Source organism: Lytechinus variegatus, chromosome 1 (genome assembly GCF_018143015.1).
Source record: "Lytechinus variegatus isolate NC3 chromosome 1, Lvar_3.0, whole genome shotgun sequence".
Classification (NCBI taxonomy): Eukaryota; Metazoa; Echinodermata; class Echinoidea; order Temnopleuroida; family Toxopneustidae; genus Lytechinus; species Lytechinus variegatus.
The window spans coordinates 54,939,980-54,945,979 of record NC_054740.1 but is presented as its reverse complement, the minus strand read 5'-3'; positions in this window follow the sequence as shown (position 1 = coordinate 54,945,979).

The following is a 6,000-nucleotide window of genomic DNA, read 5'->3' as shown; positions in this document are numbered from 1 at the left end:
CGTGCATATATCGCGTATAGTCGAGTCGCGCTTTCATGTCACGTGATTGCAACGTCAGCACGCTCGGCATATTTTCTCCGATTATAATACTAAGGATGATAATAATACCCTTCAAAACTTTTATATATATATATATATAAAGCGAGATTTGTATATTCGAGTATTATTATAATAATATTGTTAAGAGATTGCTTAAGTCTACTGAATTACATTGTAATAAGAGCGAGTTATTCAGTAAATTTTCAGTAATTGGAAGACAGAATGATGATGCAAAATGTCCTTCAAGGCCCAGGGATACTTGAAAAAAGTTGCTTTAATCGTTATAAACAATGTTCATCGAGGAAAGTAAGTGTAATTTATCAATAAAGAAAGGGAAAAGAAATGTAAAGTTAATAAGAAAAAAAGCAAGGAATAAACAGTCAAGATTTGTTCCATGCAACTGAGATGAGAATTTAAAAAACTGGGATCATGATTATCGGGAATAACGTACGGTGCATTAACCTCATGAAATTATTTTACAGCCATCACATAAAAAAATTTGCGAAAATGGCATAATGATGCAAATGAAAAGGAAAATATGAAAGGAAAATAATTGAATAATACGCTTGTTTAAGATTATAATGGGAGATGATGCAATATTCAAAATTTCTAGCAAAGATTCATATTTGACATTTTCATTTATAGCTAGATAGTCGGCCGTAAGGTGAGTAGCCGTTTTATCATTTTTTGTACCAACTAAATATAGGTGGTTTGAATATGAATGAACAAAACAACTCTCCGTACGGCCGGCGTAGAGCAAATGTGACCGAGGTATTCAGGACAAGTCCACCCCAACAAAAAGTTGATTTGAATAAAATGAGAAACATCCAACAATAATGCTAAAAATTTCATCAAAATCGGAAATAAGATAAGATTTTATGTTTCGCTCAATTTCACATAACAGTTCTCTGCACATCCCAGTCGGTATAAATGAGGGACATCAGTCACTCACATTTCTTTTGTATTTTATCAATTTTGGGGAAATTTTCTCCCCATTGTCCTGTGAAAAAATGTTTTCCCTGAACATGTGGAATTACCATTGTTTCGCATTTTATGGGTCAATCAAGATTGTCCCGTATAGTGTCAAATCTGTAAATGAAATAATGTATAATTCAAACAATAAAAAAGAAAGAAATAGTGAGTAAAGGACTACATTGTGCATATAACTATTTTGACAAAAATAAGCGAAGTTTTTAAATGTCATAACTTTTTTTTATTTCATATCCGATTTTGATGAAACTTTTTTGTTCTCAGCATATTGCTTGTCTGAATTTTCTCTATTGGTTAAAATCAACATTTTTCTGAGGCGGACTTGACCTTTGATCAGTTTCATCAGTAACTCATAGTATAGTCCTACATAATAAATTTGAAGTATAGGGTATCCCGCTTTCACAATGATGCCAGGATATGCACGACCCCTCCCCCAAGCGGAGCGTTTTTATTGGTTTATGGTAAAAAATAATCAATATATAGGCCCGGAGGGGCCACTTACATTGACGAGTGGATACCATGCGCGACCAAAAAAACACGTAAAAAGGATGTCTTTTTCACGATAGGGCACGTTACGTACGTAACGTGATAAGGGTGTCAAAAACACTAAAATAATGAAAAAGGGTATCTATTTCGCTAGGAAAATAACGTGTTTAGGGTCGAATTTGCGGGGATGATAAAACAAAATGAAAATGTTTTATAAAGGATGTCCTTTTTGCCCCAACACTTCGTGTTTAGAGTCCGATTTGCGCGAGGTGTAGAAGGTGGGGTCGTACTAAACCAAATAAGGTAAAGCCGACGACCGAAGGACCCGTAACAATAAAACATTCCTGTACTTGTTTAGGGGTTCATTTCAGGGAATATTTGCCAAGAGCATCGTTTTGTTTCCAATACTTGTTAAGGGTGGGGGTTCACACGCCAATACTTGTTAAGGGGTGCATTTTTTAGAATATGAAAATTACGTGTTTAGGGTGCTTTTCGAGACCCCATGGTCGCGCATGGTATCCACTCGTGAATGGAAGTGGCCCCCCGGGTATATAGGCCTATATATAAAAGTCGTTTGAATTATTCAATCCATAAATGGATTTATTATAACCTGAAGTCATGATAGCGGATAAACCTTTGCAATAAGCTAAATTTTAGCATGGCAAAATTCTTGTAAGAATAGATGGAACGCAGGAGCGGATCAGCAACGGCGTGAGAAATATTTCGTTTTTGGAATGCAAATGTAGACAAATTCAGGCATGACTGCATTTAGAGATGAATCCACGCATTGACATGCAGTAGCATTAATCATCTAAAAATGTCGTTTCTGTCTTGAAAAAAAATAATGCAAGCGCTAAGATGAACTAAAATAATGAATATACATTGAACTGAAAAGAATTCTATTATAGGCCTGGTGACAATTTGCAATGAACTCACAAACAGAATTTATATCTCATGATGCGAGCGCATGTAAACTTTTAACATTGACCTGAAAATGACCTTTGACCATACCATGTTACCTGCGACTGCAGGTACCCCAAATCCATCTACCATATCATCCAAGTTTGGTTGAAAAGTGACTTACGGTTGCAGAGGTTGAAAAGCCTGGCTGCGGAGAAAGAGAGTCTTGCATGTTAACTCCAACGTTGGCCTGAAAATGACCTTTGACCTTACCATGTTACCTAGCTGCGACTGCAGTACATGCAGGTACCCCAAATCCATCTACCATCCAAGTTTGGTTGAAAAGTGACTTATGGTTGCGGAATTAGGTGTCATAATCTTGAGAGTGTTGCATGTACAAACTTTAATGTTGACCTAAAAATGACCTTTGACCTTACCATGTGACCTCCGCCCACACCAAAATCGATAGGCTTCTACGCTATACATATACTGTACCTTCATGCCAAATTTGAAGACAATCGGAGAAGAAATGCAGCTGACAAAGCGCTCATGCACAAGGAATCTCTGCGGCGGACGTACGCGGCGGCGGCGAGACGAGGCCTAATTTATAGTATCCTCCGAACTCTGTTCGGGGGATACAATAATTGACGCGAGTGCGAAGCTGAATACTTTTCAATTTCAGACATGAAAACTGGATCGACATAAGCATTAATTATTTGCAATCACGATCATGATGCAAAAAATATGCGAGTGCAAAGTGCTAGCTAAAAATTTTGATTTCCCGACCTAAAAAATCAGCCCATGAGGATGAAGGGGGGGGGGGTAACCCAAAGACCTTATAATATTAACCCCATATACGAACGTAGATCCTCCATTGCTTTTTTTTAATATCACCGTCATTCAGGTTAATGATGTAAAATAAGAGAAGAACATACAAAAGAAATGAGATTTTAAATTCATAACAGTGAATAAAACCAAAATAGCCATAAAACCGATGAGTCCACAAAAAGGCTCATCATGAGGCCAGTTTTTCAAAAATTTCTGCTCGCGCTCGCATTATTTAGTTCATACAAAGTACCTAGTATTGTTGTAGAAACAAAGCTATAACATTATATTAATATGCCTACTTAAAATTTAGATCTTAAGGATACCCCCCACCCCGCGTACAGACAGGACCGCCGCTAGATCGGGGTGCGACACTCCCCCCCCCTAGTCAAGTTGATATCGTCAGTAAATCTTCGCAGCCGTTGGGACAAAAAAAATTAGGGGGAAATAGAAGAGAGGGAAAAAGAGGAAAGAATTAAAGGAAAAAAGGAAAGAAGAGATAGAAGGAAAGAGAAAAAGTAAAGAAAGGAGAGGAAAAGGGACAAAAAGAAAAAAGGGGGAGGAAAAACACAGAAAAGGACTGAGGTAGACCTGTGATTCTTGGTGCAAAAAAAAAATGCGGATTTTCAGGTGTTGTCGATTTGGAAAAATAATTATTGTCTGTTTTGCAAGCACATGCCGGGGCTGTTGGAATGACGCCTGTCGGAAAAATGCTATAAACTGTCGGGTCGCGTAAGAATGTTTCAACTGGTTCATGTACAGACAGTGATTGGAATGTAATTGTCGGGTCACCCATGGCTATTCCAACTGCTTGATGTACCGACAGTAATTAGAATGTCCCGGTTGAAGTTCCAAATCTCCGAAGAAAAAAAAATGAATGAATAAATAAAATCAGCTCGCGCTATGCGCTCGCATCCTTCATTATTCTAGAGATATTTGTACTATCTTTAAAATTTTTGTACGAGTTGGACCGTGCTTAAAAGGTTTCCTTTCGGGTCAGTACATAAAAAAATCAGCTCGCGCAAAACGCAAAACGCTCCCATTAATTATATGTTCTTTATTGAAAAACGTTTTACAATGTCCAGATTTGATTAATTCAGAGTATCAAAATTTTGTTGGGCACGATACCCATGGTTTTATTAATTAAAGTGCAAATAATCTCCCGTTTTTAATTCTAGATCTAAAAAAAAACAGTTTGCGCTTCGCGCTCCCAGTAATCTTCTATTAAGATACATAATATATTGATATTCATATTGAACATTCTTAGAATGTCCAGTTGTCAGGTCATGTAAGAAATTTCAGCTCACGCTCCGCGCTCGCATCAAATAATTTTAGTAATATACCCATCATGTTCAAGCATGCACTAGCGTACCTACGGGGGGGGGGGGGGGGGGCTGGAGGGCAGTCTGTCCCCCTGACGAGTCACAACCCATGCAAAGGACGTATCCCTCCCTGCCCCCTGACGAGCTTGAATACCTTTATCCTTTATTGCCCCCTGACGAGCTTGAAGACTTTTTTTTTTGCTTGTCACTTTTTTTTCTGGTACAATATCCGTTATTTGTGATTGAAGACCTTTTTTTTCGCCACTGTGTTCAAGGTTACATTGCTTCTAATGTCCAGTTTTAGTTACAAGTCTATATAATTTATATGAAAAAAAATCTACTAGATGATGCTGCGCGCTCTAAAACTTTGTTCTTTACTACAAACGTGCTGAAATTGTCAAGTTTCCAAGACGGACTCAAAACTATTCTAAGTTCATATATTCTATTGTACGAATCACTGCAATACATACAAAATTTCATTCAGCCCCCGCATGATTTTATTTTGTTAGATTCACATATTGATTACAAAAGGTGCTTATCATTATTGGCTACATATACCCACCCTGTTCATGTTTACGTTGTTTCAATGTCCTAGGTCTAAAACAAGGTATAAAAAGTCTGCTCGCGCTTAGCGCTCTAATACTATATCTAATAACGGGCTTACAATGTAACTATTTTAAGGTCTAAATACTAAAATGTTCAGCCTGCGCTTCGCGCTCGTTTAATTGTTTTGTTTATGTTTATTCCATTTATAATTGCAAAAAAAATGTTTAAACTGTCCAGTTTTCAATCAGAATTAAAAAGAAAATTTGGCTCGAGCTTCGCGCTCGCATTGTTTGATTGGGGAGATATATATTCTATTCATGAGTCACTGCAAAGTCATTGACAAGTCATTTTTCAAATCAGTTAATTAAGACTTTCAGCTCTCGCTCGCTTTAATTGCTTAGTTATTTACGCACATTATTCATGATTACAATAGTGTTTAGAATGTAAAATTTCAGGTCGTAATAAAAAAATGTTCAGCTTGCGCCTTGCGCTCGTGTTAATAATATTGTTTTATTTCTATTCATTCTATTTGTGATTGCGAAAAAGTGGTTAATCTGTCCAGTTTTTAATCAGAATTAAAAAGAAAAATTGGCTTGCGCTTCGCGCTCACATGGTTTGATTGGGGAGATTAAATTCTATTTATGAGTCACTGCAAACAGTCATTAATAGGGTCCTCTTCAGGTCAGTATATTAATAGTGTCAGCTCGCACTTCGCGCTCATATGAACTTTTTAGTTAGATACGCATATTTTTTATGATGACAAAAGGTACTTAGAATGTCCAGGATTCATGATGGAAAATTGACTTTCATCTCGAGCTTCGCGCTCGCATTGATTAGTGAGAAACGTATTCTATTCATGAATCACTGCAAACAGTCATTAACAGGTAATCTT